The 12,163-nt window shown below is 42.6% G+C and overlaps 1 long non-coding RNA gene across 1 annotated transcript; it reads right to left on the reverse strand.

Moving 5' to 3' along the window:
- Positions 1 to 844: 844 nt before the first annotated feature.
- On the reverse strand, positions 845 to 5,489 carry LOC149310347 (uncharacterized). The gene is made up of 4 exons (XR_016281560.1): positions 5,254 to 5,489; positions 5,037 to 5,149; positions 2,221 to 2,338; positions 845 to 1,473 (listed from the first exon to the last, which is right to left on the reverse strand). It is a non-coding gene; the product is annotated as an uncharacterized LOC149310347 (long non-coding RNA).
- Positions 5,490 to 12,163: the final 6,674 nt, after the last annotated feature.

The following is a 12,163-nucleotide window of genomic DNA, read 5'->3' on the forward strand; positions in this document are numbered from 1 at the left end:
GTTTTTCCCTCCCTAGAGGGAATGCTCTCCTCTCACCGGTGGAAAGAGATGCTCAACTAAGCACCCACCAAGATACCATCCAGATATGTGTGCTCTTGTGCTGTTGGCTAATACTTCTAGTCACAGTCTGCAGCCAGCTGGAAAGCTGTGAGGGCCAGCCTAACTCTTTCCTCTTTTACTTGCAGTTGGGTGTATTTAGACAATCTCCAGCACATGATACTATCAGTCAGCCATGTGGTTTTATTTGCTATAATGACCTGTTTCCCTCCTTCATTTTTAGACCTATACAGATGCCCTTTGTGCACTATGGACATGCTGATCACAAAGACACAAGAGGAGGCAAGGGCAGCATATGACTAGTCACCATGTAATCGGATAGGAAGTGGAAATCACTCTCACATCAAGTCTGGCTCCATCAAACTTTGCTCAATTTGTTAACAAGCTCCAGAGAAATTAAGGACAATTGGCTGAAACAATGAATATGTGCAAACATGTCCTGGAGAATGTGCTTACCACCTTAAACATGCTATCAGAGGCCATCGCTTCATTCCAGCATCAATGCCCACAGTGCCGCCAGCCTGGTCAAATGGATACCACACACAGATGCCTTCTCTCAGCCTATTCCTTTGGAAAAGAGATGCTGACTGGGCCCTTGAACCCTTCGTCTTCTAACCCATTTATGCCACCAGACGTTAAGAGTTTTCTGCTTGGATACAAATCTAGGTTCACCAGTCAGATTGTCTGATCCTGTCAGCAGAGTTATTTATTTATTTACTGTACTCATATTCTGCCTTTCTCCTAAAATGGAATCAAAGGCAGCTTACAATAACTTTAAAAGATCCAACTAAAACATAAATTTACTAAAGTTATAAAGAAATTAAATGCCAACATTATTAAAAACATAAATTAAACAGTTAAAATACTAACAGTACTTAAAGAATCGTACAATCAGCAATTGAAGGACAGTGATATCACTGCTTCTACTGTACTCAGTTGTGAAACAATATTTAGTCATTAAAATATTTACAATATTTACATTCATTACATTAATTAAAATATTTACATTAATTAATTAATTAATTAATTAATTACAAGGTCTCTGTTAGACCTGCCCTGTCTTCCTGCAGTGGTCTATCCATGTTAATAAAATAATAATAAATAAATATTTTATTTTTATCCCAACTCTCCAACTGGAGAGAGTTACCCACTCGCTGCATAAGGGCTGTTGTTTCAGCCTGCATGAAAGCTTCGTCTGCAGAGAAAAGAGAGAGGCACATAGGGCCAGGTTATTTGCATTACACCAGTATTATGGTACCCATCAGCCACCCTGGAGGTAGCCCTACGGGGGTTGGAGGTGGCTCTTTCTGTCTTTGTCACCAAGTGGCACTTTACAGCTTGGAGTAGTCCCAAGGCCTTCTTTTTTGCTGTCAGACTCCTCATCTGATTATGCCCCCCATTCCTGTATCCTGGTGTCTGTTGGGAGGAAAGAGAATCGTCTATGGTAGGGGTAGGTTGGTAGAAGGACAGATTTCATACCTGTAACTTTTAGTTCCTGGAGTTGCCATCTGAATTCACAAAACTGGCTATTCTGCACCTGTGCAGTTCATCCTCAGAACCTTCTAGAATAGTTTTTGGCAGTAGTTCTGCCCACCCTCTACTCTATCTCTCCCTGTTTCCACTCATTTGCCTCAGTTCCCAAGGACACCACTTAGAAGCATCCCAAGGATCAAAGATGCAGGATACATAACAAAGGGATGAAGGGTGGGTTTGTGTGAATTCACAGGTGATCACTCAATGGACATTATTGGACGGGGGATGGGGCGTCCTTGTACTGCGATTGCGAAAAGATTTTCATACAACGTCATGCTCATTCTGTCAGTATCCTGTCATTAAACAGCAATTGACCGTGATCATGTAAAAGACTTTCACATGACATCACGCTTATCCTGTCACTGTCCTGTCATTGAAGTGGAATTGTCCCATCCTTGCCCTTCATTTGGTATTAATGGAAGAACACGTTAATGCAATTCCTCTTCACTGATAGTTTACAGAACAGAAAAATTAAGATATTTGTACATTAAATAAAACAGTAACTGAACTGGAGTCAGGAAAAGAATCTTTACAAGACCTTCTGGAAGGAAAATCCCCCAAACTTCTAAAACTGCAATGACTGCCCAGACTGTTTTAAGATAAGTGAAAACCAAGAGAGTGGTGGCTTACATGGAAGATCTGATGACATCTTCAAAAGCAGCTTTTCAGTGTGCTGGTGAAAACCAAAAGGTTGCACAAACCCAAACCAAAGACATGGCATGATGAAGAAGCAAGAACCAGAGACTTTCTGTTAAGAAATGAGGTGGCAGTCAACAATCGTGAATTGTATATATAGTGGACTCCAAAAAGAATGTAATGCTTGGTGCTATTACTAAAATGGGGAAGGAGAAACTTTCAAACCTGTATTCGGAACAGGGAGGAATGGATTAGAAGACTGGAAAACAGTTTGTGTGTGTGTCTCGATAATGATTTTGACAGGAGCAGGTATAGAGTTTAAATTGGAGGTGTATAATTGTGAGAATGTTGAGAGTGAACAATTGACATTATTTCTAACATAAAGGAAAGAGAGTACTGCATATACAGTGGACCCTTGTTATACGCTGGGGTTTGGTTCCAAGATCCCCCGTGTATAACAAAATCCGTGTATGCTCAAGTCCCATTAAATATAGACATAGCAAAATGGTGTCCCTTATAAAAAATGAAAAATCAAGGTAAATTTATACTTTTTTGGGACATTTTCAAACCGTGTATGCTTAAATCCATGTATAAAAAATCCGTGTATAAGAAGGGCCAACTGTACTTGACTGTAAGTCGGCCTCATTTATACATTGAGGGCAGATTTTGGGGCCAAAATTATAGATTTTACCATAACCCATGAATGGGTTGAGGGTAAAACCTGGAGACTCCTTCAGTGTGTTATCTGTGTGTGCAGCAAGAGGAACTCTAATTGAGGCTTTTTGCTTCAGTGTTTCAGCTTTTGTTTCAGGCGGCCACTCCGGCGGGAAAGCAACTCTGTTTGTTTGTTTGACAGCAATTAATCACCTAGGACTCTTTCTGTTTGGCTTAAGAGAGTGAAAATTTGCTCCCGTGGGGAAATCTGAAAGAGCTGCTAACACATTACTATAGTGCTCCATAAATAAGTCCACCTGGGATTTTGGAGTCAATTTTTGGGCATAAATTTTTAGATTTATAGACCAATATATATGGTATAATTACAGTTTTTTGTGGGTTTTTTGGGCTATTTGGCCATGTTTTGGAAGACTTTATTCCGGACAATTCACCTGCATCTGTGGCTGGCATCTTCAGAGGTTGGGGGAAACGTCAGGAATAAATTCTTCCAGAACATGGCCACATAGCCCAAAAAACCCACAAAAAACAATGAATGCCAGCAGTGAAAGCCTTCAGCTTCACAGAGTAAGTATATGTAATGGAAATTATAAATTGCAATATATGCTGAACTAGTGCAAGTAAATATAAATGTAAAGGGTATATTTAAAGATCACTTGAAGAATCCTAAGGTAGTAAAAGTAAGTGATGAACACATGTTAGGCATAGATAGAGTGGAATAAGTATTTAGAGAATGTGTACAATGTTTTAAAGTGATGTTATGTATGGTAATGACTTTTATGACTGTTTTGGTAAGTATATTGAACAGGTCAATGTGTGGGATATACAATAATAATAATAATGATAATAATAATAATAATAAATATATTGTTTAACACTGTGTAAACCGCTGGAATTCATTGCTGCATATAAACCATTGGAAGTTTAAATGAAGGAATGACTACCAAAGGGAAGAGGTGTGTGGAGAAAACAGATAGTGACATCACTGCTTCTACTGTACTCAGTTGTGAAATAATACTTAAGTCATTAAAATATTTACAGTATTTACATTAATTTAAAATATTTACATAAAAGAGAGTTCTAGAATCATAGAATCATAGAGTTGGAAGAGACCACAAGGGCCATCCAGTCCAACCCCATTCTGCCATGCAGGAACTCTCAATCAAAGCATCCCTGTCAGATGGCCATCCAGCCTCTGTGTAAAGACCTCTAAGGAAGGAGACTCCACTACACTCCGAGGGAGTTTGTTCCACTGTTGAACAGCCCTTACTGTCAGGAAGTTCCTCTTAATGTTGAGCTGGAATCTCTTTTTCTGCAGTTTGCATCCATTGTTCCAGATCCTGTTCTCTGGAGCAGCAGAAAACAAGCTTGTTCCCTCCTCAATAAGACATCCCTTCAAGTATTTAAACAGAGCTATCATATCACCTCTTAACCTTCTCTTCTCCAGGCTAAACATACCCAGCTCCCTAAGTCATTCCTCATAGGACATGGTTTCCAGTGCAGGAGACACTATGAGGACAGATCCAAGTTTGAGGGTCTCATCACATAATTGGTGGCCGCGGTGGGATCTAAAAGACCCATTGTGCGGCCATCAGAGAAAAGTAGTTGGAGCTGGTGAGTCACCACACCATAACATATTGGTGTTGGCGGTGGCACACAGTGAAAAGAAGTGAAAGATTTTGAGAGATTTTGGCAGTGCCACATTGTCGCTGTAACACCTCCTATTTCAAGAACTGTATTGAAACAGATTGACCCAGTTTCAAGACAGAGTAGCACACAAAAAGTCTGTTAGTTTTTCCTCATTTTTGACAAGTCAGTCGACATAGATGAAGGTTCTACAAATATCCAGGGATTCTGGTGCTTTTGGGGAAAAGATAATCTTGTGTGGTGGAGGTGGTACAAGGGAATGGCTTTCCTTGGAAGGGAGGCAGGCCATTGCATTAACAGTGTTGACTTACCACCAGTGTGGTTACACATCAATGTGTGGGACTCAAAACCTTCTAGTTCTCCCTCAGTATGCTGTTCTGCTGCAGAACTGAAAGCATGGCCATCATTAGTACTATGCACATTGCTTTGAGAAGTACAAAGTGCCCCAATAACCACCTGTCTCATGCAAACTGTCTGGCCTTGCAACTTACCTAAGTAACTGGGTCCTGGCATGGGGAAGATGATCCCTTTGGCTTCAGGCTCCTTCACTGCCTCCACTGCCTCCTCACTGGAATTCACAACTTGCCTGGAGTGCAGGTGTCATCTTAGGTATAGGAAACAATATCATAGTTATAAATGTAGTGACTGGAATAGTGCAGAAAGTCTGTGTGACCACTTCTGTCTCATGAGAAATATAGGGAATGTTACCGTGGCACTTATTGATCTCCATTGAGGATGGGCACATCCATTAGTCACTCAGCGATACTTCATCCCCTGCCATCCTTCTCTTCATGTTTTGCTGCTGGAGGAAACAGAAGTAATCAGTGCTGGATGGGAAACAGGATTCCAATGTGGTGGGCAGCCTACATGGTGCCATTCTGTCCCCCATGCTGGTGAGATCATCCGGAGACATGGAGCGCGGTGTTATCAGTACGCTGATGACACCCAAGTTTGTTTCTCTATGCCTCTGACTGCTACAGCGACTAAGGATGGCATCTCTCCTCTGAATGCCTGCCTTGAGTTGGTAATGGGCTGGATGAGGGAAAACAAACACAAGATGAATCCAGAGAAAACAGAGGTGATGTCATGGCCAGCCAAGATGAGCTCTCGGAGGATGAGGAGGAGGATGAGCCTCCTCCAGAGCAAGGGCTGATTGAGGCTACGCCAGGTTCTACTCTGCCATGTCCCAGCTGTGCTTCCCCAGCCCCAGAGCAGGAGGTCCAACCAGGTCCTAGTGCTGAGGAGAGGTCTCCTATGGTGCCACAGCCTAGTGGTGACTCTGGAGACGAGGCTTGCCTGCAGGTGCCTTCTTATCAAGAGAGAAGGGCCGAGAGTGCTTGCTGGCGCAGATCCAGGAGGATTGCAGAAAGACAATTAGCAAACCAGCCTCAGGTGGCTCGAGGGAGAGTTTCCCTGATTTAAGTGGGAGAGAGGCTTGAGTTTGTTGCTAGAGTTTATTGCATGAGCCCTTGGTGTGATTGCTGTCGCTCTAGCTCCTGACATCTTGTTACCTTGCTACCTTGTTATCTTGACCTCGGACCGGACCTCTGTTATCTCTTGGCTATTGTGACCTCGGACTGTTTTGACAACGCTGCTTTCTAGCTTCCTGACTTCGACTTGTCTTTCGGTACGCTTGACTTTCTGGAACCCTGACATCAGCTTGCTTCCTTGGCCTGCTCCTAGACTGCTTCTCCACAAGGTTTGTTTTGCTTGCACATGTTGGCTGAAGGCTTGGTTATCAGCATAAGTCAGAGATTGCTGGCAGCAATCCCGGACAGGTACTTGCAATAGAAACCTCAGGTCTGGGGAAGGAAATTTGTCAACCTGTCCTGGACGGGGTCACACTTCCCCTGAAGGACAAAGTTTGCTGTTTGGAAGTACAGTGCGCCCGTGTTATACACGGATGCGCTATATGCGGCTTTGAGCTTACATGCAAAGCCGTGTAGAGCTGCACAGTAGTGTGTGGGGCACAAGGGGTGGTGTGTCCCATTTGAATGAATGGGATGTGCGCCCATGGTGCGCGTGCGCCACCGCGTGCACGAGCCCCATTCACTTGAATAGGGCTTGAGCATACGCGATATTTGGCTTACGCAGAGGGGGGTCCAGAATGGATCCCCGCGTAAGCCAAGGGCCCACTGTACTCCTGGATCCGTCTCTACAGTTGTCATCTCAAATAGATGCAATGGCCAGGAGTGATTGGTACCAACTTCAGTTGATACACCAAGTGTGCCCCTACCTGGACCGAAAGGACCTTGAAGCAGTAGTACATGCTCTGGTAATCTCTCGTCTTGATTTCTGTAATGCGCACTACACGGGTAATGCGCACTACACGGGACTACCCTTGTATCAAGTTCAGAAGCTTCAATTAGTTCAAAACATGTCAGCCAGGTTGGTCACTGGTTCTTCAAAGTTTGACCATATAACACCAATTTTAAAAGATCTTCACTGGCTGCTGATGTGCTTCCGGGCACAATACAAGGGTTTGGTTATTACTTTTAAAGCCCTATATGGCTTGGGCCCAAGTTACTTACGGGAATGCCTCTCTCTACATAATCTGCCCTGCACTCTCAGAGCATCAGGGAAGAACTTGCTGGAATTAAAAATGTCTATATTAACCTCACTTTCCCAAACAGCTTTCACTGTAGCCACTCCTAGATTATGGAACAGTCTCCCAGAGGAGATCCATCTTACTACCTCCTTGGAGATCTTTAAGAGGGCAGTTAAGGCGGATCTCTTCCAGCGAACATACCCACCCAACTCTGTATGAGATACATGGATCCATCTCTTTGACTAGGATTGGAATACCTTTATTTCCACTGTCACTTTTGAGAGCACCTTTTTAATTGTTAAATGCTTGCATATTTTACTGATAAGTTTTGTAGCTGTATATTTATATTAGGTTGTAATCCCACCTCGATCCATCTGGGAGAGATGGGGAAATATAAATAAAATTATTATTATTTTTATTGTTATTATTTATTACTGCAAAGTTTTCAAACTGAAAAATGCTTTCTGCAATTCATGGGGTTTCACATTATTGCGCACTTTCAGGCAATGGCAAGCTATTTTCGGGGAATGGGAAGCCAGTTCGAATGCAATTCGAATTCACGTAAATTCACTGAACTAGCTAATTCACGTGAATGCATTCTGGCCCCACTTTCTTTTCATTTGAAATTAAGAGAAATTCCTCCTGTGTGATAAACTCCACAATCGTGTTTAGTATTTTTTCTGATACAAAACTTAGCTTACAATATAAAATTTCTTGCATAATTAGCATGTCACCCTCATTTTATTGACGGAAATTCTTTCATTTTATTCCTCTTTACATTTGTTCGTTTTGTCTGTTATTTACAGAGTCTAATAAACACAAATATTTCACTATACTGGTGATAATTTGGGAGGGGAGAAAGGACTAGGAGCAGGACGGGCATTTTAAAATTATACTGTTTATTTCTAATTTTATGTTGGATTATTATTATTATATTAATTTTTATTAAACAATTTACACAATGCACATCGAACAAACATACACATCTCCAACAATCATCCATAATTCACTTCACATTGCTACAACATGCCACTATTCCTTAATCCTTCTATCCTCTTTCTTTATATTGGATTATTTTAATGGGTTCTAGGTTTATGTGCGTGAGCCAGTCTGGTTTACCTGAGACTGAGGCATCAAATCTGAGAAGCAGTCTGGGCCAAGGAAGGGACACTGGAAAGAAAGCCCAGGCCCCAGGAACCCCTTCTTTCTGCTTTTGCTGCTGGGAAGGTGAAGCAGGAACAATAAATAGAGGCATGGTGCTCCTGCTTGCCTGCCTCCCTCTTTCTGAATGTATCATCCTGGGAAGGAGTTAACAAGGCAGGCAGGAGCAACACCTCCCTGGGTCTGGGGTTTTGGTTTGCAATGCTGAGGGTCTGAATCAGCATTGCAAACCAAAGCCTAAGAGGTTCAAAGCAGGCACTCAGCAAGCATTGCAAACCAAAACCACATTTCGCAGGATAGGTTCAAATCAGACTTTCAGCATTGCAAACCAAAGTCTAAGAGGTTCAAACCAGGCACTCAGCATTGCTGAGCATCTAATTTGAACCTATGAGGCTTTGGTTTGCAATGCTGAATGTCTTATTTGAACCTATGAGGTTTTGGTTTGCAATGCTGAGTGTCTGATTTGAACTTATGAATCTTTGGTTTGCAATGCTGAGTGTCTTATTTGAACCTATGAATCTTTGGTTTGCAATTCTGAGCATCTGATTTGAACCAATGGGGCATTGGTTTGCAATGTTGAGGGTCTGATTTGAACCTATCCTGGGAAATGGGGTTTTAGTTTGCAATGTTGAGTGTCTGATTTGAACCTGTTGGGTATGCTAACAGGTTTGAGCGTTGGGCTATGACTCTGGAGATCAGAGTTCGATTCCCTACATTACCATGAAACCCACTGGGCAACCTTGGGAGAGTCACAGGCTCTCAACCCCTGAAAACCTTGTGATGGGTTTCCCTTATGGTCGGTCACCATAAGTTGGTGGCATAGAAGCAACAACTTTACCAGACCAGAGGAAAACACAGGGCATTTGTACAGTAATTAGCACCTCACCACACAGCTAATTAAGAGAGAGTGGATTGCAGAAGGTCCAAGTTCGGAAAAGAGATTTCCATCAGCAGATATGCATCTCCTGCAAAACAAGGTAGCATAACCTATCAGTAAAAGAGTCTGGGTTTAGGAGTCATTTTGCTAGTTCATATGGCTTTTGGCAATACTTCTGTCAGTGGAAAGGATTAGGGCAAGATGGAAACCTGCAATAAAGAAGAAAGAAAGTGAACAGAAAGATGGTATGCCAGAAATCAATTAGCAACACGGTCTGCATTTCAATTAAGAGCCCTTTCCACACCATCGCTCATGCAGGAAGCTGGAAGGAGAAACCTCTCAGAGTGAGATCTCACAGAAACAGGCAAAGTTTACACATTTGAGCCCTGCGATCAATCAACAGTCAGTGGCCTCAGGTGCTAGTCAACCATTAAAGATTTTCTATTCTTGTCTGGGGAAATCAAAACAGGGTTTGGGCTGCAAAAAGAACATACTTGGCTGCAAGAAGCAAAGGAGATTGGGTTTGGGCCATTGGCTGGAGCTTTGCTGAGTTGGGCCAAGGGGTCATCTAATGTCAGCAGCCTCCCTCCAACCCAAAATCCCTTTGGAAACAGCCATTCAAAAATACATCTCACACCAAAGTAACTGGAAATTCCAACGTTCTGCAAATGTATGGGTCAGTCACACATTGGATGCACATTGATGTAAAAGCATCAGCTCAATGCAGGAAAGCATGGAGCCCAGGATGAAGGGCCAGAGGGACTTGAGCCTCCCCCAGTGATCTGAATTTAAAAGGATTTTCTTAGATTAGGGCCACATTCCCACTACGTTTTAAACCGGTTTGCAAACCAACTTGAAGCGGTTTAAATGACCCTGGTTCGCCCTTGAAGCAGTTCGGAGAGGGGGGGTTATGTGCTAGACCCATTTAACGTATCTTTTTTCACTGATTTTTTTCCATGTATTTTTTGATAAATCGATTCCGCGCAAGTGTGAACGACATGCGGATCAGAATCGGATTTAAATTTGCTCTTCGACTGGCTGAAGCAGGTCCATTTTGAATGGTTTTGTTCGCCAATGTGAACGACAAGTCAGCTATTTTACAAGGGGGAAAATATGATTGTGGCAAATGTAGTGTGAACTACGTTCGGCTGTCGAATCGATCCATCGATTTGGATCGCAAACTGATTTATGATGCCAAGGAATATAATTGGCCTTCCATATCCACAGATTCTCATTGATTCAATCATCCACAGCTTTAAAATATTCCAAAAAGATATACATTCCAAAAAGCAAACCTTGATTTTGCTATTTTATATAAGGGACACCATTTTACTATGCCACTGTATTTTAATGAGCTTCCACGGATTTTGGTATTCAGTGGGGTCTGGGGTCCTGGAACTGAACCCCAGTGGATACCAAAGGCCCACTGTATTCAGAGGAGGTTTGCCATTGCCTTCCTTTGAAATCTAGTCTATGGCACCTGGTATTCCTTGGTGGTCTCCCATCTAAGTACTAACCAGGTCTGACCCTGTTCAGCTAGGAGCCCTGGTAGCACAGTGGTTAAATGCCTGTATTGCAGCCACTCACTCACAACCCATAAGGTTGCGAGTTCAATACCAGTGAAGGCCTCAAGCTCGACTCAGGCTTGCATCTTTCCAAGGAGGTTGCTAAATTGAGGACCCAGATTGTTGGGGACAGTTTACAAAATGTAAGCACTTAGGAGGTGCTTAAGTGTACTGATAAGCGATATAGAAATGTACTTGCTATTGCTATTGTTATTGCTTCCAAGATCAGATGGGACCTGGTACCTTCAGAGCACAGTACTGTATTTGCAATATTGGGAACCACTGTGGTGTAGTGATTTGAGTGTTGGACCAGAGTTCGAATTCCTGCTTAGCCATAGAAACCCACTGGGTGACCATGATCAAGTCACACTCTCAGTTATCCCAAGAGTAGGGATGGGCAACTGCAAAAGGGGCCTGTAACTACCCAGTGGTCAGTTCAATGTGCCTGAAGTGATGTGACGTTAATTCCAACCACTATTTTGGCTGATTTCAGTCCAATTTTTAAAATTTTCTTTAGTGTTTTGGGGAGATTTGTGGGCCTTTGGAGGATAAGGGCATGCAAAACACTGTAGTCTGGGCACATTTTGAATGGTTTGGGGGCCAGAAATGACCCCCCAGATTGTATTGATTTTATTTTTTAAATAGTCTGGGGGCTTTTTGGGGCTTCAAAGGCTGCATTTTGGGATCCCATAGGCTGTCCCTTGCCTACTGCTGCTTTAGAGAAAGGCAACAACAAACCTTTTCTAAAGAAATCTAGCCTAGATAACCCTAGGGTAAGGTTGCCAAATTAGTTTATTGGTTTGAATGTTGAATCTAAGCCACATCTACACTTCAAAATTAGTGCACTTTGACACCACTTTAACTGCCATGGCTCAGTGCCATGGATTTCTGGGATTTGTACTTTTGTGAGATACAGTACAGTATTTAGCTTTCTGTGTCAGAGAGCTCTGGTACCACAACCAACTACAGATCCCAGGATTCCATAGGATGGAGCCATGACACATCGCTTTAACTGTGCAGTTTGGCAGCATCCTTGGACACTGGGACAGCGGGTCTGATAACCCTGTTCAGTCATGGAAACCCATTGGGTGATCCTTGGCAAGTCCCACTCTCTCAGCCTTAGAGGATGGCAATGACAACTCCCTTCCTGAACACAAAGTCCTCTGAGAAAAACCTAGAAGAGGATTGCCATGAGTCGGAGTGGACTTGAAGGCACATAACCATAGCATGTGTCTTTTGTAATTCCACCTTCACATCATTGCTGCTGTTATTCGTGTTCTCTTTATATGTAGATTGTGTTTAGTCCTGAGTAGAGTAGACTTACTGAGTCCGTTTATTTTTTCCCCTATGTGTTGACTCGCCATTCAACAACTGATTGAATGGGCACACTCTAATTGAGAGTAACAACAGGATGCCAGTCTTCATGTTCTATATTATTGCAGTTGGGTGCCTTTTAGCATCATTTGT

Source organism: Sceloporus occidentalis, unplaced genomic scaffold (genome assembly GCF_023333645.1).
Source record: "Sceloporus occidentalis isolate IW3139 unplaced genomic scaffold, rSceOcc1.0.p SCAF_6, whole genome shotgun sequence".
NCBI classification, from domain to species: Eukaryota; Metazoa; Chordata; class Lepidosauria; order Squamata; family Phrynosomatidae; genus Sceloporus; species Sceloporus occidentalis.